Source organism: Haemaphysalis longicornis, unplaced genomic scaffold (genome assembly GCF_048455015.1).
Source record: "Haemaphysalis longicornis isolate Haplotype H1 unplaced genomic scaffold, Haemaphysalis longicornis Haplotype H1 scaffold_14, whole genome shotgun sequence".
In the NCBI taxonomy this organism is placed as follows: domain Eukaryota; kingdom Metazoa; phylum Arthropoda; class Arachnida; order Ixodida; family Ixodidae; genus Haemaphysalis; species Haemaphysalis longicornis.
Window position 1 is genome coordinate 21,273,795 of NW_027526245.1, and position 25,002 is coordinate 21,298,796.

General features: G+C 48.4%; 1 protein-coding gene across 1 annotated transcript in view; it reads right to left on the reverse strand.

Annotated features, from left to right (window-relative positions):
• Positions 1 to 25,002, reverse strand: part of LOC144164798 (neprilysin-1-like) — a 508,128-nt gene that overhangs the window by 356,807 nt on the left and 126,319 nt on the right. Inside the window, exon 4 of the mRNA XM_077695065.1 lies at positions 24,643 to 24,804. The gene's annotated coding sequence lies outside the window, so the exon portion shown is untranslated. The remainder of the gene's footprint in view (positions 1 to 24,642; positions 24,805 to 25,002) is intronic.

The window sequence follows — 25,002 nt, forward strand, 5'->3', positions numbered from 1 at the left end:
ATCCCTCCCTCTGCCACTACAGTTTTTCTGCATGTTGGTACTAATGATCTCAGCTCTACTTCCGCTGAACATGCTTTCTCTGACTACCGCTCACTGACTGACCTCATTCTGCAATCTCGACCGAACATTTCCACTATTAACGCCAGTCTCATTCTTCCCCGCTCCGCTAACCGCCGCCGCGACTACCGCGTCTCTCGCTTCGCTCGATGCTGCAACGAAAAGGCACACCGTTTCAACTCACTTCTCCGCGAATTTTGCCGCCACTCACGCTTTGTCCGCTTCGTCGATCATGGCTTTGAGCAACTTCCAGCCTGCCGAATACTCACTGCGGACGGCTTACACCCGAGCTTCGAGGGTGTGCTTTGCTGGCCGGCCACATTCGTGCACTCTGCTTCATGCAACAGCGCTGCAATCCTCTGGGCTGGCGCGACTTCGCATGCACTGCCGACCCAGTTGCAGCCCCGGCTATATTGCCAAATGACAGCGACTTTCCACCACTGCCACCAATTCTATCCAGTGTAAGGACCCCGGAGCAGTGTCGTGCCAGCAGCCCACCACCACCGCCCCCCAGATCCACCACAACCACGGCGCCCCGGGCGAGCGCCAGCGCCCCAACCCCGAAGTCCACGGACGAGCGTCGCGCCAGCGACATGCCAACCCCTACTGGCAAACCTGCAGCGGCCACAACACCCCGAGGGAACGCTCGCGGCTACACTAAGAAGCTCCCTGACCGGCGCCGCACCAACAGCATGCCACGGCCAACCTCCGCATTTTCAGCGACCACCGAGCCCGCGAAAACCAACAGCAGCGCGTCCGCCGGACCTTCCGGGGTCCAAAATCCAGCCCTCCGTGCCACATGCCCTTACAAACTTCGAAAGAATCGGCATAGCAGCAACTGACTACAACACAAAAAAACAGGTAACGCGGCCTTCTTCCCCGTTTCAAGACAGTTTTTAAAGCTTAGAAAAATCACCGAAAAGCGCATACGTTCCGAATTGCACGTTTCCGCTCTTGCACAGTACTTGACTGCCGCGGTCGCTCCCAGGGGTCTTAGGATTAGAATAAAACCTGCTACTACCGAACTCTCCCCGTCCAACATGAATAAGTGGAAAGAGGTACTCGATAAAGCATCCTTACAATTAACTGAAATAATCCTCAATCACTACGAAACTACGGCCCATTCTCTCCGAAAGAAAGAGGAACTACTTAGTCAGGAACTAAGCAAAACAGAGTTCAACCTTTTAAGCAACTACGAATCTAAGACGGCCTCCGCCATATCCCGAACAAAAGACCGAAAGTTTAACCGAGATAAGATTTCTAACACTGGCCACATGCGTAAGAACCTAACAAGCTCCGGCACTAGTAACTGCCACAACTCTGACAATACGGCCGATAATGTCACTACGACTGTAATAAATGCTTCGACTACTGCACCCCAAACAGTTCAGTTAAATCCCTGTACTAATATTTTTCCCTCGCCTGCCGTCACAAAAGAAAACCTTACCGGGAATGTAATGAACCTTTCAAGCATAACCCTCTCGCCAGCTCAGATGAACGTCTTGTCAAAGGGCCTAAACTTTTGCCCGGACACTGGTGGTTTTGATGAATTTCAACTTTTTAAGGACTTAGATAACTTCGCCAGAAACATGAGACTACGAGAATACTTCTACAATCACCCCGCAGCGGAAGAAGCCCGCAGAACCCTACCTAGCTATAAGCACTGGACCCCTCCCACACAGCGTGATAGTTGCCTCGACATGTACATCAAAGCTGTCCAACGCGATGTGCGAAAAGCTTACCAAATACAAATTTCGTTCCACCACAACATGACTACCAACGAAAAGAAAGCCCTAGAGGAACTCGCAAGCTGTCCCGACATAATTATTAAACCTGCCGACAAGGGAGGTGCAATCGTAATCCTTGACAAAACCGACTATGTTAACGAGGCCAATAAGCAACTATCAGTATCGACGTTCTATAAAGCACTACCCAATGATCCCACTCAAGATTATAAGCAAATTGTCGAAGATATACTTGCTGAGCTTGTTAAAATTAAAACAATAAATGAAACCACGGCTCGTTCCCTGATCCCCTTAAGCCCAGTAGCTGGTAAATTCTATCTTCTCCCAAAGATCCACAAGGTGAACAACCCAGGGCGCCCCATTGTTTCTGGCATTGGCACTGTTACCGAAAACCTCTCGCGCTATGTGGATAATCTCATTTGCGACATTCCGCACAGCTTTCCCTCCTTCATTAAGGATACCAATGACTTTCTCTCAGACATCTCAAAAATTGAAATTCCTGATAACTGCCTTCTAGTCACCCTTGATGTTGCGTCACTGTATACTAACATCCCCCATGAAGATGGCATTGCCGCTGTATCCCTTGCGTATGAGCAGTCATCGTGCGACAAACCTATCGATTCTTCTGCTCTCCAAACATTCCTTAGGCTTATTCTTGAACTTAACAATTTTGAGTTCGACGGAGTTCATTACGTCCAAGTCAGCGGAACGTCAATGGGAACTCGAATCGGACCTAACTACGCTAATATCTTTATGGCTCACCTCGAATCAAACTTTCTTGACACCCAAAATTTAAAGCCAATGTACTATAAAAGGTATACTGATGACATATTCATGATCTGGCAACACGGTGAGGCGGAGCTCCTCACCTTCATTGAGGCATTTAACCCAGCCCATCCTAGTATTTCCCTTGCTCATTCCTATTCGGAACACAGTGTAAACTTTCTGGACGTCACCGTTACTACCTTCCAAGGTCGGCTTCAAACTAATCTGTATAGAAAACCGACAGACACGCGGCAGTATTTGCACTTCCGTAGCAGCCATGTCAGACACTGCAAGACAGCAATACCTTACAGCCAAGCCCACCGATTTAGTAGAATTTGCTCAAACCAAGCCGACTTTGACTCAAACTGTCGAGAACTCAAGACCGCCCTCCTGAATAAAAAATACCCGGAAAAAGTTATTGACGACGCTATTGTGCGAGCCAACCAATTAGACCGTAACGAAATCTGTAAGAAAAAAGCCCCGAACGGGAACCCGCAAACTAACTTAGTTTTAACCCACTCATCCTCCGCTCCAAGAGTGTCAACCGTGCTAAAAAAACATCACAATATCCTAATGCAAAGTGACCGCTTGAAAAGCATATTCCCCGAACCACCACGCGTTGTCTACCGGCGTAATAAGAATTTAGGTGACTTTCTTACTAACTCTCGTATCAACCGACCGGCAACTACTGGCTGCATGCCCTGCAATAAACCCCGATGTAAAGTATGCCCACACATGACCACTACACAGCGCGCCACCAGCCCGGCTTCAGACTACTACGTAAATATAAAAGGTAACTTTAACTTTGGCTCCGCTAATGTCGTATATCTTCTAGAGTGCACTGTTTGTAGGCAACAATATATCGGCCAAACTGAAACGCCCTTCCGAAAACGGTTCAATAATCACCGCTCTCATGCAAAAAGCTGCCCTTATTTGCCCCTGTCAAGACATGTGAACAGTCCCGGGCATGCATTTGAGCATCTTAAAGCCACGATTTTAGAATCCGTGTTCAAAACGCACCACGACCGCGAGGTTCGGGAATCTTATCTCATTTATAAGTTTGGGTCAGCCACGCTTAGAATTAATGAAAGTTACGGAAAACTAACGTGCTTATCCCTCGATTAAAATTAGCGGCTTCATAATTTTTATAACCATGTTCATTATTCCTACCCTCGAGTTTGCCATCAGAATTCGCAGAAACTCTCCTAATACAGCAGCTTTATTAGCCTAATGCGGCTCAACAATGCCATTTGTCCTGGGGAGGGAGGCCTCGTTCCCACCACCACTTAAGAATGTTTAACTCTTTGTGATCTATTCATGTTTAACCTTTTGTGAACCTACCTATTTCCTGTTCAATTGCTAGCTTGTGTGAAATGTTGTGCCCCCTATCTATTCTCTTGACCCGCGGGGGGCACACCCATCTTCGCTTCCCCCGAACCAGTCTCCGCAGTCACTGAATACCTTACTGTATACTCTTCCCTTTCTTTTCAAACCGCGGTTGTTCAGTTTCCCCCATTGTCTGAACTTGCTGCCCGCGCGGCATACGTTGACCTGTCATGGTGCAACCTTGAACGCTGCATTGTTAACACGACCCCTTTTTCTCTCTCTCGCTTCCCCCCCCCCTTTTTATTTTTCTTGTTTGTTTGTTGATGTTGTAACATAGCCCCCCCCCTCTTTTTATTTTTCTTGTTTGTTTGTTGATGTTGTAACATAGCCGTAGCCTGACTGTATTCACACTCCCCATTTCCGAAACATTCTCCGCTCTTTCTCACAGTTTTATGCAAACCTATATAAGAAATGTGCTCAAAATGTTTGCGACAGTAAAATCATGTAACTTTACTCTGATGAAGGCAAGTCCCGTTACCGCTACGTAAGTAAACATTGTTTGTTATTGTTCTTGCTGTATATCCGACTCTTTACTTATACTATTTCTGCGCGCTTTGTGAGTTTATCTTTCTCTAGATTTATATATATATATATATATATATATACAGGAAAAGAAAACTTCGCACAAGGTAGAAGCACGATTTTTGAAAACGTTTCAGCAATGAGACTTGCCATCTTCACGGCAGGTCTGACGAAGGCAACTCTCTTTGCTGAAACGTCGTATTTTTCTTTCTTTCTCAGGTACATAATAAAAAGAAAATAATGTAACGTCAGTAAGGGGAAAAAATAGTCTAACCATTCCCCCATGCCTTCTTTGGCGTTGTAGACTGCCGGCATTTCTTTCTGTATTTCCTAACGAGCCCCTCATTTCCAAACCCTATATATTGTAACGTGGTGGCAGAAGTGATGAGGTGAGCCATGGCGAAGGGTGATGAACGATCTATTTACGCACCGTCTATGTACAAGGTGGCCATGGGTGAGACCAAGCCAGGCTACACGCCACACCCAGCTTCGTCGTCGTCGCAGATGCTCGTGCGGGACAGTAGACGCCGCTGCTGTGTTCCTCGTCTTTGGTGGCGTAACATCACCCCATCCTCGAAGACGACCGTCCCGGTCGACGCCAAGGTAGCATTATGAGTTCGGTGAAGATGAATGATGTGATGAGAATATACAGGGTAGAAGCTCTTGCCACCACGGATGAAGGGATGGGTTTGGTGAGCTCCGGCCCGCAGCAGCGACGTCCACAAAAGAATGACGAACCGGCGAGGGCTTGTTAACACGTCGGACCACAGGGCTGGGGACACATCGTCATCGTCGTCTGGTCAAACGTCGTCGGGTCTTGGCGCCTCTGGATCAGCTCATCACGGGCTGGGGACACGAGGCGGCGAGGGGGGGGGGGGGGGGGGGACATCGTCGAGTTCTTGTAGCGGCGGGGCTGGGGCTGCCAGACGCGGTTCATGCACCCTTGAAGATTATGCCGATGCGGATGAGGTGTCGCGGATGTACACAGCACGCTCCACCAAATGTAAACTGGTGGCAGAAGTGATGGGGTGAGCCATAGGTGAGACCAAGCCAGGCAACACGCCACACCCAGCTTCGTCGTCGTCGCAGATGCTCGTGCGGGACAGTACACGCCGCTGCTGTCTTCCTCGTCTTTGGTGGCGTAACAATATATATATATATATATATATTGAGAGACAAGGGCTAGGAACGGCGTTTACTGAGGCGTTCGAGCCGCAAGCACCGCAGAACACACGATGATGATGATCATGTCCGTAGAAGATGATGGAACAGTGCCGCATCGCTGGTGCTGATGAGCATGTACAGATGAAGACGAGGTGCGGGAATTGTCCGCTGGAGTTTTCCACCGCCGGGAGTGTGGTGGCGAATGCTCACAATAAGTATATATATATATATATATATATATATACCAAAAAAAGAAAGACACATGTCGAGAAAAGAAAAGGTTTAACGTTTCGGCCGAGGGACCGGCCTTCGTCAGAATAACAGCAGTGTTTTTCTTTCTTTGTTCTGTATATATAAAAAAAATGTTTACCTAATTAACCGTAGTGAAAAAAGAAAAGAGCCTAACCACACCCCTATGCCTCCTTTGGCATTGTAGACTGCCGACCTATCTTTCTGTATATATATATATATATATATATATATATATATATATATATATATATATATATATAAAATCAGTAAAATCATGTAACTTAAATCATGTAACACAGTAAAATCATGTAACTTTACTCTGATGAAGGCAAGTCCCGTTGCCGCTACGTAAGTAAACATTGTTATTGTTCTTGCTGTGTATCCGACTCTTTACTTATACTATTTCTGCGCGCTTTGTGAGTTTATCTTTCTCTAGATTTATATATATATATATATATATATATATATATATATATATATATATATATATATATACAGAAAGAAATGCCGGCAGTCTACAACGCCAATGAAGGCATAGGGGAATGGTTAGAGTTTTTTTTTTTTTTTACCGTATATTGACGTTACATTATTTTTTTTAATATTAATTACGTGAGAAAGAAAGAAAGAAAAACATGCGCCCAGAGTGGGGACCGAACCCACGCCTTTTGATTAGATCTCGAATGCCTTACCAATTCGGCTATCTGGGCGACTGTGTTCTGCTTCACTTTCTGGGGTATTTATATATACTACAACTGTATCTGACGCTTGAGGGTGGTAGCCAGCGCCACTCAGACTACGCGGGGAGAAGGGGACCTTCTTTTTCAACCCCCGGGGCGTGACGCGAACGTCTACAGCCTGTCATGAGCGGTTAACTGGCGGGAAACCCTCTTATGCTACCTTGGCATCAAGGCTGCCAGAACCGAGGCCCTCGCTAAGCTTTCGCACGATAATAGGGTTTGGAAATGAGGGGCTCGTTAGGAAATACAGAAAGAAATGCCGGCAGTCTACAACGCCAATGAAGGCATAGGGGAATGGTTAGAGTTTTTTTTTTACCGTATATTGACGTTACATTATTTTTTTTATATTAATTACGTGAGAAAGAAAGAAAGAAAAACATGCGCCCAGAGAGGGGACCGAACCCACGCCTTTCGATTAGATCTCGAATGCCTTACCAATTCGGCTATCTGGGCGACTGTGTTCTGCTTCACTTTCTGGGGTATTTATATATACTACAACTGTATCTGACGCTTGAGGGTGGTAGCCAGCGCCACTCAGACTACGCGGGGAGAAGGGGACCTTCTTTTTCAACCCCCGGGGCGTGACGCGAACGTCTACAGCCTGTCATGAGCGGTTAACTGGCGGGAAACCCTCTTATGCTACCTTGGCATCAAGGCTGCCAGAACCGAGGCCCTCGCTAAGCTTTCGCACGATAATAGTGTTTGGAAATGAGGGGCTCGTTAGGAAATACAGAAAGAAATGCCGGCAGTCTACAACGCCAATGAAGGCATAGGGGAATGGATAGAGTTTTTTTTTTTTTTACCGTATATTGACGTTACATTATTTTTTTATATTAATTACGTGAGAAAGAAAGAAAGAAAAACATGCGCCCAGAGTGGGGACCGAACCCACGCCTTTCGATTAGATCTCGAATGCCTTACCAATTCGGCTATCTGGGCGACTGTGTTCTGCTTCACTTTCTGGGGTATTTATATATACTACAACTGTATCTGACGCTTGAGGGTGGTAGCCAGCGCCACTCAGACTACGCGGGGAGAAGGGGACCTTCTTTTTCAACCCCCGGGGCGTGACGCGAACGTCTACAGCCTGTCATGAGCGGTTAACTGGCGGGAAACCCTCTTATGCTACCTTGGCATCAAGGCTGCCAGAACCGAGGCCCTCGCTAAGCTTTCGCACGATAATAGGGTTTGGAAATAAGGGGCTCGTTAGGAAATACAGAAAGAAATGCCGGCAGTCTACAACGCCAATGAAGGCATAGGGGAATGGTTAGAGTTTTTTTTTTTTTACCGTATATTGACGTTACATTATTTTTTTATATTAATTACGTGAGAAAGAAAGAAAGAAAAACATGCGCCCAGAGTGGGGACCGAACCCACGCCTTTCGATTAGATTTCGAATGCCTTACCAATATATATATATATATATATATATATATTACCAACCAATATATTACCTTACCAATATATATATATATATATATATATATATATATATATATATATATATATATATAGGAAAGCAAGTCCTCTTTACTGAAACGTAGGCCACAATCGTGCTTTTACCTTGTTCGAAGTTTTTCTTCTCTTATATACATATATATATATATATATAAAGAGAGAGAGAGAGAGTGAGGGACGAGGTCTCGGAGACTACGTTTTTTGTCCTCCTCGCAGCGAACGTACCGGGAAGCGCGTGACCGACGATGATGCTGATGATTATTTACAGATGGTAATGGCGATGGGGCGTCAGTTCAAGAGATCGTGAAGCGTATCCCTCAGTGCTCACACTGGCCATGATAGTGGCGGTATCGCTTGCACTGCGTATCCCATTAATGTAACGCCGCAAATGCTCACACATTTTCCCCTCCTCGGCTGAAGGCGGCCGCGTGGCCGCCGGCGGTTATGGTTGGCGACGGTTGAAACGCTTCAAGCGGGAGACATGCACGACTTCTGTTCCACGGCAGCGACGGTCCGTTGGGATATCCACTGGAGAAACGCGATAATTGACGGGAGAAACATGTTCGACGACGACGTAGGGACCTAGGTACCTGTGAAGAAACTTTTCACAGAGGCCTGATGTGCGAATCGGAGTCCAAAGTAGCACCTCATCTCCTTTGCAGAACTCAACAGAACGATGTGATGCGTCATATCTTGCCTTCCGTTCTTGCTGACTCGAATCCGTGTGAATTCGTGCCATCCGTCGACAGTGAGCGATCCGCGTGGCGAACTGTTCATGAAATGGTGAGGTGGCAGAGACCGGAGCAGAGAAAAAGGCGGTGTCCAGTGCAAAAGAGGGTTGGCGGCCATAAACAAGGAAGAAGGGGGAGTAACCCGTCGTGCGTTGAACCGCTGAATTGTAAGCAAACGTAACAAAGGGTAGGATGATATCCCAGTTTCTGTGGTCGCGGCTGATGTACATAGACAGCATATGGGATAAAGTGTAGTGAAAACGTTCGGTAAGGCCATTTGTTTGGGGATGATAACTAGAGCAAGTTTTGTGAATGGTGTTGGCAGCACGAAGGACTTCGGCAAGGACCTGAGAAAGAAATGTCTTGCCGCGGTCACTCAGCAGGACCCCAGGGGCTCCATGTCGCAAGATGATATTGCATAAGGTGAAGTCGGCAACTTCGTGAGCACAGGCAGAGGGGAGGGGAGCTGTCTCTGCGTATCGAGTCAAGTGGTCCACCGCAGTTACGATCCAGCGGCAGCCATTAGATTGTAGGAGGTAAGGGCCCATACAGGTCTATGCCCACGGTTTCAAAAGGAACAGATGGGCAGGGAACCGGGTGCAAGAATCCAGCGGGAGGGGACGTAGATCCCTTGCGGTGTTTGCACGGGGCGCACGATGCGACATACTTTGCAACACTTGTGGATAAGCCTGGCCAAAAAAGCCCACTCCGGACGCGGTCATGTCTTTTCAAAGCCAAGATGTCCATCCGCCGGCCCATTATCATGAAGTGCTTTAAGCACAGCAAGACGAAGCTCACGAGGAATGACTGGCACCCATTTGTAGCCTGTAGCATGCCGATTCATGTGGCAAAGTACTCCATCAATCAGCCGGAAGTTGTTAAGTTGGCGTCGCAGCCGGCTATTCGGTGGTCGGGCAGATCCATTCAGGCGGTCGATGAGAGTCCGACAATACGTATCTGCCCGTTGAATCGATGACAGGTCAGTTAACGCATCCACCGAAGTATGGTTGATAGGCGCCACAGGTAAATGTGGTTGGCGTGGCTCGATGAAGGTAGCAGACGACGAAGTAAATAGTGGACATCGCGACAGGGCGTCAGCATCTTTTTACCGGACTTGAACATGACCGTAAAGAAGAACTGTTGTAAACGTAACACCCAACGGCCTAGGCGCCCAAATAAATTTTTCATAGTTGAGAGCCAACAGAGGGCATGATGATCTGTGGCGATGGTGAAATGACGGCCGTATAAGTATGGGCGAAACTTCTGAATGGACCAGACAACAGCTAGGCATTCCTGTTCAGTGATAGTGTAGTTTTGCTCAGCGGGTGTCAGTGAGCGACTAGCATATGATACCACCCTTTCTCTGGATTGAGTGTCACGCTGAAAAAGAACGGAGCCAATGCCGCACCCGCTGGCATCAGTATGCAGGATGGTAGGCGCTGTATCGTAAAAATGACGCAGGACGGGATCATCTGTAAGGGCGTCCTTAAGGGCTTGAAAAGCTTTCTGGCAATCGTCTGACTAGATGAAGGGCACGTTGTCACGTAACAGCTGGTTCAAAGGGTAAGTGAGGGTCGCAAAGTTGCGAATAAAACGGCGAAAGTATGACGCCAGGCCAAGGAAGCTCCGCAGATCTTTCAGTTGGAGGGGCCGAGGAAAGCTTACAACCGCGGCTGTCTTGTCTGGGTCCGGACGTATTCCCTCTTTGGAAACGACATGCCCCAAAACTTTAATGCTCTTGCTTGCAAAACGGCACTTCTTCGTATTCAGTTGCAGTCCGGCGTTAGCCAGGTAGGTCAAGACTTCGTCAAGGCGCTCAAGATGCTGCGAAAATGTGGTCGAAAATATCACAACATCGTCCAAATAACACAGACACGTCTGCCATTTGAGGCCACGAAGGACCGTGTCCATCAGTCGTCCGAAGGTAGCCGGAGCGTTGCACAGGCCAAACGGCATGACGTTAAATTCATACAAGCCGTCTCGGGTGGCAAATGCCGTCTTCTCGTTGTCGGCTTCGTGCATGGGTATCTGCCAATACCCGGAGCGAAGGTCGAGGCTTGAGAAGTATTCGGCCCCTTGCAAGCAGTCTAAGGCATCGTCTATGCGGGGCATAGGATAGACGTCCTTTCCAGTGATTTTATTGAGCGCCCGGTAATCTACGCAGAACCGTATAAATCCATCTTTTTTCTCAACCAAAACAACGGGAGAAGACCATGAGCTCGTGGATGGCCGAATAACTTTCCGTTTGAGCATATCGGCAACATTATCTTGAATTATCTTGCGCTCAGACGAGGAGACGCGGTATGGTCTGCGTCGAATCACGGGTGACCCGTCCGTTTCAATTCGGTGCTCTGTTGCAGTAGTCTGTGTGAGACGCGGTGAAATAACGTCAAATGAATCACGGTGCTTGGCCAAAACATCGAGTTGTAGCTTGGCCTGAGTAGGTGAAAGGTCGGGACTGAGCGTGGCAGTAAGAGCTGACATATCCGCTGGCACAGCCATCAGTGTGCTAATTGAAGGGGACGTGCCACTGGAAACCACTGAAGCAGGACTGCTATCAGCCACCGAAGCTATTGTAGTTCCTTCAGACAACAGAATGGGTTCACTTGTGGTGTTGAAAGCAGCCAGGACTGCAGACCCACTCACAAACCGAAGAAGGCATGGTGCGATGGCAATTCCTTGTGGCAGAAATAGAGGGGACGGTACCGCCAAAACATCACCCTCGGCAAATGCGTCCGAAGAAACGGATAGAATGCCTTCACAACCTGCTTCCAAAACGTGATCGGAATTCAACTTCAGGGTGGGGTATGCACGTCTGGACAACTGAGATATTGTGTGTCAGCAATACGGATGGCCGGACGACGCCAGGAGATAACGGCAGCGGCAGAGGCAAGAAAGTCCCATCCGAGAATGAGGTCATAGGCACACGGGGAAATAACTGCACACTGGATAGAATGGCGAATTCCTCCTATCGAGACACGGACGGTACAATAAGCAGTGGGCTGGATGTCATTGTCATTCGCACCACGTAAACAAGGACCGGAATAAGGAGTCTTGACTTTTCTGAGACGCGAACACAGATTAGCACAAATCACGGAAATTGTAGCCCCAGTGTCAACTAATGCTTCCACTTGAATACCTTCGACAACAACAGACAGCATATTAGCCGGTAGTTCACGAGGAATTGTGGTCGGTCCAAGTGATGCAGTTTTCCCTCCAAAAACTGCAGCACCTAGTTTTCCTGTTGTCGGTTGGGGGCATTGGTAACAGGTCGAAGTGGTGACAAGGCCCGACGGAATGGTGAAGGGGAACGACGTCGAACGGGGCGAGAATCGCGGGGATAGTTCACGGTGTCAGGAGAGGGAGACGAGCGGGCTGGAGAGGGCGAGTACCCACGCTGACGTGGGGCGTAGCTGAAGCGGTTGTCTCGTTCGAAGGGGGCATAGTCTCGTCGCTCATCTAGCTGGCGTCTGCGGAAAAACCGGGAAATGTGTCCTCTGATGCCGCAGTAGAAGCACACAGGTCGGTCGCCTGGAGCACGCATCGGTCGCCACGTTGACGAGTAAGGTGCCGGCATGGATGGCGCAGAGAGGGCGGTCAAGTGGGCGGACGCAGTCGGGTACACGATGTGCTCCACGGGAATGGGTGGTCGGGACGCAGCTTCTGAGTACGTGGGAATGTGTAGTGGAGCAGTCTGACATGGTTGGGGAATGTTGGTCATACACGCCAGCTCTTCCTTGATGACGTCCCGCAGTCCATGTGCGCAGACAGGAGCATTATGGGGGCAGGGAGTGTCATGCTGCTGCAGCTCCTCACGTATGATAGCGCGTATTAAACACAGAGCTCCACATTCCCAGAGGGGCTAGTGGGCCAGGAATCCTGCTGGAGGCGAATAGCTTGCAGATTGTCAAGGCGCTGGCATATCGCCCGCACTTCTGCAATGGTGGTGGGATTTTGTATCGCCAGGGCATTAAAAGCGAAAGAGGAGATTCCTTTCATGATGTGTCGTACCTTATCCGCCTCTGGCATGTCGTTGTCAACTCGACGACACAGTCCGACGACGTCTTCTATGTACGAAGCGTAGGTTCCCTCCGGGTGCTGTATGCGGGCGTCCAGTTTCTTTTTGGCTCCAGCCGCGCTAGCAGAGGACGTGCCGAAAATCTGACGCAGTTGCTGAGTGAAGTCACTCCAATCAGAGAATCCTCCCGCATTATTGTGGTACCAGGTCTCGGCCACCTTCTTCAAGGAGAAACCAACGTTCTGTAGCTTGAACGTGTCGTCCCAGCGGTTGAAGGAGCTTACCCTGTTGTCCTGATCGAGCCATTCGTCCAAGTATTCACCACGGAGGCCATAAAAAAACGGAGGATCGCGCTGGTGAGCGGTGATAGTAATGTCGGGCTGGACAGGAGCTGCTGCGCTGGTAGCACCACGGCTGCTCTCGTGCTGCATGGTGCTGGTTGCTAGCGCCAAACGCCGACACGATCGTAGCTCCAGCGGTGCGACCAAGAGAGGTAGACGTCGGGATCAAGCGCACACTCCACCACTTGAGAGAGTGAGGGACGAGGTCTCGGAGACGACGTTTATTGTCCTCCTCGGAGCGAACGTACCGGGAAGCGCGAGACCGACGATGATGCTGATGATTATTTACAGATGGTAATGGCGATGGGGCGTCAGTTGAAGAGATTGGGAAGCGTATCCCTCAGTGCTCACACATTATATATATATATATTGTGAGCACAGTCTGTCTTATCGGATATCGTGTCCTGCAGTGGTCAATCTCACCACAACCTGCACCATCCAGGAACACTCCCATTACCATCATCATCTCGCCGACGGGCGCGTTCGTTTTGGGCTCCATCTTGGCTGGTCTCTCACCAAAGCCGGTTGCACCATTGCCTTGCAATAAACGCTTCACCAGGACCCCTGGTCGACGTCTCTCAAGTGGTGGAGGTTGCCAACATCGATCTCTCGTACCTCGACCCCTTCCGGCACTTTCCTGGAGCTCCGTTCGGGTCGGCGACTTGCCACAATGACTACGGCTAATGCGGCGACGGCTAGCACTCCAACCTCTTGCTGGACTGTCACATGTCGGCAGCGTGACCCCCCGTTTTTCACTGGACTCCCCGGAGACGACGTAGAAGACTGGCTTGACAGCTTCAACCGTGTGAGCGCCTTCAATCAATGGGACGACTCCTTTAAGCTCCAGAACGTGTCGTGGTCTCTGACCCAGGTGGCAGAAACTTGGTTTTACAACAACAAAGGAGATTTGACGGACTGGGATCGCTTTACATCTGAACTGCGTCGTATTTTCGGGACTGCCTCCAGACGTTCAGAAGCGGCCAAAAAGAAATTGCAAGACCGCATTCAACAACCAGGCGAGTCATATACGTCATACATTGAGGACGTTTTGGCCCTCTGTCGACGCGCCAACACAGACATGGCGGAGGAAGACCTTGTTCGCCACATTCTCAAAGGAATTAACGCATTTGCGTTCAACGCGCTCGCCATGCAAAACCCCTCCAGTGTTCGTCAGATCATCACAACCTGCCAGCGCCTTGACGATCTACAGTCGTTGCGCTTGCAACAGACCAAGTTGGACACTACCTCCCACCATGACTCCGACCTACGGGCGCTTATACGGTCCATCATCCGTGAGGAACTTTACGGACAGCCGTCATCTGAGTATGCGGGTGTTCACCCTCAGTCATCCGTTCCTGGGTTGCGTGGGGTAATTCGCGAAGAGCTCGCCTCTGTAACGTGCGGCCTTCCCCCAAAGCGAGACATTGCCACAGCCCCGCCGCCTGCCGCCGTACCTCCGCCGCCGCCCAGTGCTCCTGCGGTTCCTCTTCCTCCATCCCTCCCGCAACCTTACCATCCACACGTGGCTCCATTGTCTACAGCTCCTCCACAGTCCCTCTACTTCTCGGCCTGGCGTCAGCCTCGTCCCTCGTGTTATTACTGTGGCATTCGAGGCCATATATCTCGCTTTTGTCGGAGACGCCAGCAGGATGAACGCCGCGCCTACCTTGATTTTTCTCGCAACGACCGACGCCAATTTTACGACCCTTACCAGCAGTCTTTCCCGTATGCTCCACGTCGCTCCTTTTCCCCACCGCCGGACTCGTTGGACCAACAGCGCAACTCGACCTCCTTCAGACGCCGTTCGCCTTCCCCTCACCGTCGATCTGCATCGCCCCTTCGCCCCGCTTCTCGACTCCATGAAAACAACCCAGAAAACTAGAAGGAGCAGTTTTTGGAGGGGAAACTGCGTCACTTGGAAAAATTACAAATCCTCCTGCTCAACCATCGAACACGTTGACTGTATTTGTTGAAGGCATTCGAGTAGACGCCCTTGCAGATACTGGTGCCAGCATTTCGATTATCAACGCAGATTTGTGTTCTCGTCTCCGAAAAGTGCGCACTCCTTATGTCGGTCCACTCCTACGTGGTGCTAACGAAGCCATGATTAAGCCTTCTGGACATTGCACGGCACGTGTTCTCATCAGTGGAGTTCTTCATCATATTCAGTTCGCAGTATTGTCGCCTTGTGCTCATCAAATCATTTTGGGGTGGGACTTTCTCTCATCATCGTCTGCAGTGATTTCCTGCCGTCAACCCTTTATTCACCTTTCCGACACCGACCTTGCCACTTTATCGACGTCCCAGTCCCGCGGTTGGTCGCAACCGCCGATTGTGTCCTCTCTCCCGGACAAGAAACTGTCTTTTCTGTTACTTGTGCCAGTAATCCCGACGGAGATGTGATTGCTGTACCCGCTGGTACCTTCGCTTGCAAAGGCGTCATAATACCTCTATGTGTAATTCGCTTTTCAGGTGGATCAGCTCTCATTGCCGCCAGGAACACTTGTTCTCAGTCAATTCTGCTTCCTCGAGGCGCTACTGTTGCGTCTGTTTCCCAAGACGAAGTTGGTCCTTTTCCCCTTTGCTCTGTTGCGCCTGTTCAGCGCACCTGTGTTCCAGAACTCACGTCCACTATCAGCCCTGAACTCTCTGTTGAAAAGAAGGAACAACTCTTGGGCCTACTTAATAAGCACAAGACTTTATTCGACTCGCATTCCACTCAGCTTGGACGCACATCAGCAGCATCCCACCGCATAGACACTGATGGTTCGTGCATTATCCGCCGCCGCCCATATCGGGTTTCATCGTCGGAGCGCAAAATCATCCAAGAGAACGTTGACGACATGCTTCGGCGTGACATCGTTCGTCCTTCAGAAAGCTCTTGGTCATCGCCGGTTGTTTTGGTCCGCAAGAAAGACGGTTCAGTGCGCTTCTGCGTTGACTATCGGGCTCTTAACAAAATAACAAGGAAAGATGTCTACCCTATGCCCCGAATCGATGACGCCCTCGACACGTTACATGGCGCAAAGTACTTTTCGAGTCTTGACCTTCGGTCGGGATATTGGCAGATACCCATGAACGAAGCCGATAAAGAAAAAACAGCTTTTGCCACACCGGACGGACTCTACGAGTTTAACGTGATGCCGTTCGGCTTATGCAACGCTCCAGCTACCTTTGAGCGCATGATTGATAGCGTCCTTCGTGGCTTGAAATGGAAGAGCTGTCTTTGTTATCTTGATGACATTGTTATTTTTTCTGCCACTTTCACTGAACATCTTCAACGTTTGGACGAAGTGCTGACCTGTCTAGCCCAAGCCAAGCTCCAGCTCAACACAAAAAAATGTCACTTCGCCAGTACTTCCATCAAAGTCTTGGGCCATGCTGTGAGCAAGGACGGAATCCGTCCCGACCCTGATAAGATCAATGCAGTTCTTAATTTTTCCCGGCCTCTTAGTCAAAAAGAACTGCGCAGTTTTCTCGGATTGGCTTCCTACTTTCGACGATTCATTCGTAATTTTGCAACAATAGCTTCTCCACTTAACAAGCTGCTCTCATCCGGGACCTCATTTCTCTGGACTGAAGACTGTGAAACAGCTTTCAAAACCCTAAAAGAAGCACTCACCTCTGGACCTGTACTATGTCATTTTGACGAGGCCGCCCCCACCATTCTTCATACCGACGCCAGTGGGCATGGTCTTGGTGCTGTCCTTCTCCAACGTACCGATGCTTCCTCGGAACGTGTTGTCGCCTACGCGAGCCGCACTTTGTCCCCTGCTGAAAAGAACTATACCATAACAGAAAAAGAGTGCCTTGCCGTTGTCTGGGCTGTGCAAACATTTCGACCCTACTTGTATGGGCGGCATTTCTCGGTCGTAACAGACCATCACGCCCTTTACTGGTTCATCATCATCATCATCACCAGCCTGTCTACGCCCACTGCAGGGCAAAGGCCTCTCCCATTATTCTCCAATTACCTTGGTCCTGTGCCAACTGTGACCAATTTATCCCCGCAAACTTCTTGATCTCATCTGCCCATCTAACTTTCTGCCGCCCCCTGCAGCGCTTGCCTTCTCTAGGGATCCACTCTGTTACCCTTAATGACCAGCGGTTATCTTGCCTTCGCATTACATGCCCTGCCCAAGTCCAGTTTTTCTTCTTAATTTCTACTAATATGTCTTTAACACCAGTTTGTTCCCTGACCCACTCCGCTCTCTTCTTGTCCCTTAACGTTACACCTATCATTTTCCGCTCCATTGCCCGCTGAGTCGTTCTCAATTTAAGTTGAACCCTCTTAGTGAGCCTCCAAGTTTCTGCCCCGTAGGTGAGTACCGGTAAGATGCAGCTGTCATACACTTTCTTCTTCAACGACAATGGTAGGCTGCTATTCATTATCTGATAATGTCTGCCATATGCACCCCACCCCATTCTGATCCTTCTAATTATCTCTGCCTCATGGTTAGGATCTGGGGTCACAACTTGGCCTAAGTAGATATATTCGCTTACCACTTCCACTGCCTCGCCATCTATCTCAAACTGCTGTGCTGTCCCGAGGTTATTGATCATTACTTTAGTTTTCTGCATATTAATTTTCAGGCCCACGGTTCTACTCTGTTCGCCCAGGGCGGAAAGCATGCTTTCCAATTCGTCCCCCGAGTTACTTAGCAAGGCAACGTCATCAGCAAATCTGAGGTTACTGAGGTATTCTCCATTAACCCTTACTCCCACCTGTTCCCAATCCAACGTTCTGAATACTTCTTGTAAGCATGCTGTGAATAACATTGGAGAGATTGTGTCTCCTTGTCTGACACCCTTCCTTATAGGTATTTTACTGCTCTCCTTATGGAGGATGATAGTAGCTGTAGACCCATTATAGATATCCTGTAGTATTCTTACATAATGCTCATCTACCCCCTGGTTCCGTAATGCCTGAATGACTGCTAGGGTTTCGACCGAGTCAAATGCTTTCTCATAATCTATGAAGGCTATATATAGGGGTTGAGTATACTCAGCGCACTTCTCTATCACCTGATTGATCGTGTGAATATGGTCCATTGTTGAATAACCTTTACGGAACCCTGCTTGTTCTTTAGGTTGACTGAAATCTAAGGTTGCAGAGATTCGGTTAGCGATTACCTTGGTAAATACCTTGTAGACGACTGACAGTAAGCTGATCGGCCTGTAGTTTTTCAGGTCCTTCATGCTGCCTTTCTTATGGATTAGGATGATGTTCGCGTTCTTCCAAGATTCCGGTACCATTGCGGTCATTAGGCATTGCGTATACAGGTTTGCCAGTTTTTCAAGTACAATTTCTCTGCCATCCTTCAAGAGGTCTGCTGTTATCTGATCTTCACCAGGTGCTTTGCCCCCTTTCATTTCTTTCAAAGCCTTCCTTACTTCTTCGGTCGTTACTGGTTGGATGTCTGTCTCCTCTGAACTACTGTCTCGTTCGGCATTATCCTGTATGTCCCGGCTACTGTACAGATCCCTATAGAACTCCTCGGCCACTGTGACTATTTTATCCCTATTTGTGATGACATTGCCTTGCTTATCCTTAAGTGCATACATCTGATTTTTCCCCACGCCAAGACGTCTCTTTACTGCTTTCAGGCTACCTCCGTTCTTTACAGCGTATTCGATCCTCTCCATATTATACTTCCGTATGTCAGCTGTCTTGCGCTTATTGATTAACTTCGAGAGCTCTGCTAGTTCTATTCTGTCAGCTGCGGTAGAGATTCTCATGGTTTGCCGTTTCCTGATTAGATCTCTCGTCTCCTGTGAAAGTTTACCAGTATCCTGTCTAGCCATAGTGCCCCCGACTTCTACTGCACACTCCGTGAGAATGCGTGTAAGGTTGTCGCTGGCTTCCTGTGTCGTAAGCTCGGCTTCCTCGTTAAGGGCGGAATATCGGTTCTGCAGCGCGATCCTGAATTCTTCTACTTTACGTCTTACTGTTTGCTCATTTATCGGCTTCTTTCGTACTAGCTTGTTGCGGTCCCTCCTCAACTCTAGCCTAATTCGAGATCTTACCGAGTGGTCACTACACCTTACCCTTCCGAGCACTTCCACATCCTGCACGACGCCAGGGTTATCGCATAATATGAAGTCTATTTCATTTTTGTGCTCCCCATTCGGGCTCCTCCAGGTCCACTTCCGACTCTCCCGTTTACAGAAGAAGGTATTCATTATGCGTAGGTTATACCGTTCTGCAAACTCAACTAGTAGGTCCCCCCTGCTATTTCTACAGCCCAGACCATAGTTCCCAACTGCCTTGTCTCCAGCCTGATTCTTGCCTACTTTAGCATTGAAGTCCCCCATAACTACAGTATACTGCGTTTTTACTTTAGCCATTGCCGATTCCACATCTTCATAGAAGCGTTCCACTACTTGGTCGTCGTGGCTGGATGTGGGCGCGTAGCCCTGCACCACCTTGAGCTTGTACCTCTTATTGAGCCTGATTACAAGAGCAGCTACCCTTTCGTTAATGCTGTAGTATTCGTCTATGTTGCCAGCTATATTTTTATTGACTAGAAATCCCACTCCCAGTTCTCTTCTGTCCTCTAGACCACGGTAACATAAGACGTGTCCATTTTTCAGCACCGTGAAGGCTTCGCCTGCCCTCCTAACCTCGCTAAGCCCTATTACATCCCATTTAATGCCCTCTAATTCCTCGAACAACACCTCGAGACTTGCTTCGCTAGATAAGGTTCGCACGTTAAACGTTGCCAGGTTCAGATGCAGCGATGGCGTAGAGGTAGAACACCCGCCTCGCGTGCAGAAGGACCGTGGTTGCTGGTTATCGTCGCTTAAAAATGTATCGGGACGTCTTGGTCGCTGGATTCTGCGTTTGCAGGAGTACGACTTCTCTGTCACTTACAAGTCCGGCAGAACCCACAAGGATGCTGACGCTCTGTCCCGTTGTCCACAGTCATCCCCACCAGATACCTTAGCCTCTTCCGATTCCGCAACAGCATTGCCAATGGCTACTCTGCACATCACCGGACAAACTCTCCCTTCTAACCTTGTATCTTTACAACGCGACGACACGTTCTGCCGACCACTCATCGACCAACTGGAAGGTTCAGAATCACCAACCAACGGACGTTCCCGCCGACTACTAAACAAATTTTGTCTTCTGAATGGTGGAGCTCTTTACCGCCTCAACTATCACCCCACCGGCGACAGATGGGTTCCAGTAATCCCTCGCTGCCTTCGGAACCAGATCTTAGAAGTTTTCCATGACGACCCCACAGCTGGACATCTTGCTTTCCACAAGACTTACGACCGAATCAAAAGCCGGTTCTTTTGGCCGCGTCTTTCGGCCAGCGTCGCTAAATATGTTGCGTCATGCCCTTCGTGCCAGTTTCGTAAACGCCCAACCTCGGCCTCTGCAGGGATGCTACAACCTCTTCCTTGCCCTCCTGCTCCATTTGACAGTGTTGGCATCGACTTGTATGGACCTCTTCCTCTGACGCCGACTGGTCATCGGTGGATCGTGACCGCTGTAGACCATTTGACCAGGTATTCGGAAACTGCCCCACTCCGTACGGGTTGCGCTTCCGAGGTGGCAGATTTTTTCCTCCAAGCTATCTTTTTGCGCCATGGACCTCCTCGCACTCTTTTAATTGATCGTGGCAGAACATTCCTTTCGGCAGTCCTTGAGGAAGTCCTTCGATCGGCCGGTACTGCCCATAAAACAACTTCAAGCTCTCACCCTCAGACGAATGGATTGACAGAACGATTCCACCGTACCCTTTCCGATATGATTTCCTCCTACATCAACCCCGACCACAAGAATTGGGACGTTATCCTTCCCTTCGTAACCTACGCCTACAATACCGCCGTTCAAAGTACCACCTGATTTTCACCGTTTTTTCCTGTTTATGGCCGCCACCCCCCTTCTGTTCTGGACTCCTCTTTCTTTTCCTGCCCGTTGTCTACAACAGACAACGCACTGGATCATTTTGTTTCCCGCCTAGCGCATTGTCGAAACCTCGCCAGATTGAGCACTGAGTCCTGCCAGAACGACCGAAAATCTCGCTATGACGCAGCTCACCGACATGTCTCCTTTCAGATGAAGTGCTGCTTTCGACGCCTCTCCGTGCGCCAGGACTGTGCGAAAAGTTTATGCCCCGCTTTATTGGCCCCTACAAAGTTCTTCAGCGTACCTCTCCAGTCAACTATTTAGTAGCTCCTACTTGTGCTGTCACCGACCGCCGGTGCCGCGGCGTGCAGATTGTGCACGTGTCACGTAGGAAGCCGTTCGTCTACCGCTCTCCATCCCCTTGACTTTCGGCCAGGTGGCCGCCTCGCCACCCGGGGGGGAAATAGTGTGAGCACAGTCTGTCTTATCGGATATCGTGTCCTGCAGTGGTCAATCTCACCACAACCTGCACCATCCAGGAACACTCCCATTACCATCATCATCTCGCCGACGGGCGCGTTCGTTTTGGGCTCCATCTTGGCTGGTCTCTCACCAAAGCCGGTTGCACCATTGCCTTGCAATAAACGCTTCACCAGGACCCCTGTTCGACGTCTCTCAATATACATATATATATATATATATATATATATATATATATATATATATATATATATATATATATATATATATATATATATATATATATATATATATATATATATATATATATATATAAAGATAAAAATTCACAGAGCGCGAAAAAAATAAGGTTAGTATAGACAGAGACAAACGAGAAAGACGTAGAAAATAAAAATAAGTTTACTGACGTTTCAGGGAGAGGACTCCCTTTCTTCAGAGCACTCTGAAGAAAGGGAGTCCTCTCCCTGAAACGTCAGTAAACATATTTTTATTTTCTACGTCTTTCTCGTTTGTCTCTGTCTATACTAACCTTACATATATGTATATATATATATATATATATATATATATATATATATATATATATATATATATATGTTATCTAGTATTGAGAGCCGTTGGCTGAACTGAAACAAATTGGTTTTATTTAACTGATTTTCTTTACAACGGTGGCTCGCGCGCCCATCGGAGAGCGCTCTTCCTGCTCTCTGAGACGGCGGTTTGTTTTGACGGGTGAGAACCGTAAGAAATGTGCAAAAGGAATTCGCCAGGCGCCCACCTTTTTTTGTATCATGCGCCCGCGTATCAAGTTTTGTATTTCGTAGGTTTTATGTAGATGGTTGGCAGTTTTTCTGGTATTAACACGTTTTTCTTGAGCTGTTCTTCCGTGTTGGTTTCTAGTAGTTTTCTTGTAAGTTGTTTTCTTATAAATTTCTTCGTGTTGTATAGAGTGTTCGACCGATCGTGTGGATCTGTAGTGTGTGTATGTTGTCTTATAGGAGGCATAGGGCTATTTTAGACAGAGAAGAGTTGAATATAGAAATGCGTCGAGGTGCCTCACAGTGACAGATGTACTTAGATTTTCATGGATGCGTGATATCCCACTACAGTAAAGTGAGCGCGTGTGTATATTTTTGTTTCTGCCGCAAGGTGCCCTTATCTTATAAGCCGTGTGTAATACTAGGGCCTATCTCTAAGGCACCGAGTGTTTCCTTAGGTGGAGATTGTGAAGACAAAGTTTCTGGTTCTTATTCGCTGATTACTGTTAGTTGGCCAGCTAGTTACTCTGCGTCATGTTTATGCGACCTGTTGTCCAAGGACATGATTTGTTTCGCGTCGAGCTGCCCAGAACTGAGTGTGCGGCCCGGCTAACGGAGCTGGTTTTTCGATCTTTTTAGTGTATTAGTTTTAGAATGCGCATGTTATTTCGATGTTATTCATGGTGTCCTTGTTATTTTCTCGTGCCGTGGGAATGGAATGCTTTCTCCTGTGTGGTCAAGACATTGTGCGCGCGTGCCGTGAGACAGGCTCCACTAAGTGACCGCGTGTGCATTGACTGATTCAGCGGAGATAGTTGTCGACTCCCGTGTTAGAGTCTGTGTTTCGTCTTCTCGAGTCCGCATGCCATGTCATTTCGTTTTCACTGTCACCTTTGTCATTCTTGTAATATAATTTTAAACTTTGTACAAGAGTGGGGGCGGTCGGGAAAGGTGTCGCGTCGGGGAAGGTGTTTGCGTCGGGGAAGGTGTTGCGAAGCGGAGGTCTCTTGATGATTTCTGGTTGTTTTGAGTTCTGTTCCCGCCGCCGGGGCTCTTCCTCCCAACTGTTTTATGTGAAAGCGCTTCGGACGCGACTAGGCCCTGGCCCCTTTTTTTCTGAGAAACTTTTTTTCCGCAATCTGTCTGTGTTTGATTTTTCCTTTTCACTTTGGCGGGAACATGTCTGATTGGAGCTAAGGAGCGTCTCCCCGATTGGCTGCAGAGAGCCTTGTTCCATTGCGTCCGCACGCTCCAGGATGCGCTTTTTCCCCCAATACGTCCCCCACCGGACTGCTTGAAGCGAATTTAACGCGACTCTTTCAGGCTATTGAGGGCGGCGGGTGGCCTGCACCAGGGCTTACTTCAGAAACTCGGCCGCTCGTCGTCGTGCCCTCCCGCCGGGAGATCGAGATCCAGTCAGCCATGTCCCGCTAAGTACTCTTAACCTTCTGACTGTCGTTCTCATCTATGTAATAAGTGTAATTGTTTCAAGGTTTTATGTGCCACATGTCATCAATGTCACCAGTAACTTAAATCAGTTAACTTTAAAACCTCTTCAACGCCGCGATTTTTTCCCTGAGAAAGCATTGTACCGTACGGCAGGTATTGGACCAAATTACGCCGTTACACTATATATTGTAGTGGGGTTTATTCAGGATCAAGTACGGAGGCCGAAGAAGCGGGCGAAGCCAGAAGTGATCTCTATCGCGTTGGCAAGCTGCGTGCATGATGCGTGGGGAATCTCCGTGGGGATTGTCCTGGTTCAGCTTGGGTTCCTCTCTTCTTTTACGGGGACCGTCCAGGACGGTCCCCGTCCGAAACGTCGATGTAAAGTTATGTTTTCGAAGTAAACTTGTTATGTTTTTGTATTGCGCCCCTTTTTACTATATATATATATATATATATATATATATATATATATATATATATATATATATATATATTTATATATATCAGTATGTAGACATAACCATATTTCTGTCTCATTTCAACGAGCCCCTCATTTCCTATTCTATTATTAAGTACGTATATTACACCGATTAGCACCCTCTTGTCACGCGAGGTTGGAGCCATTACGGTGGCTGAGCTGAGAAACCACCTTTATTTATAAATTTCCACACAGACAGTGCTTGCTGTGTTGCAACGCTACAACAAGAAGAGCTTCGAAATTTCCGGAGCCCACATCTAATACGATGTCCCTCAGTATTTAGGGCCTCTTATGTGCTTTCAAGTCTGGCGAGAGGCTTGTACTCCGTCTTTGCATACAGCATGCTCGGTATGATAGGGCAGAACGCTATTGTACAACCGAATGCTTTTAAACAAACGGCAAACAAGGAAATTCACTGCAGAACAAGCAGGGTACATTACCCCTCAGAGTTGCTGTCACACCGTTGCGGACTACGTCGTAAATGCTGTACGAGCCCTTGTCCTCGGGAATAGTGTTCCGGTTCATCCATCCGCCGCAAGCGTACGAAAAAAAGTCATCGCAGGGGTCGACGGTCCTGTTCAGAGATTCATTAATGGCCCTGGCTGGGAGACATGAAAAGAAACGCTTATTCAGTCAACATTTGCGATCAATTATGTTAGCATTTCAGTTCACATGTTGGGAATAACTTGTGTTCTGCTGATAGCCGTCAAAACTGAAACGTGTAGTTGGCTTGGCTTGGATATGAGACGAACAATATATAAACCACCGCACAAATGCTTGCGGCGCGTGGTCTGTGCGTG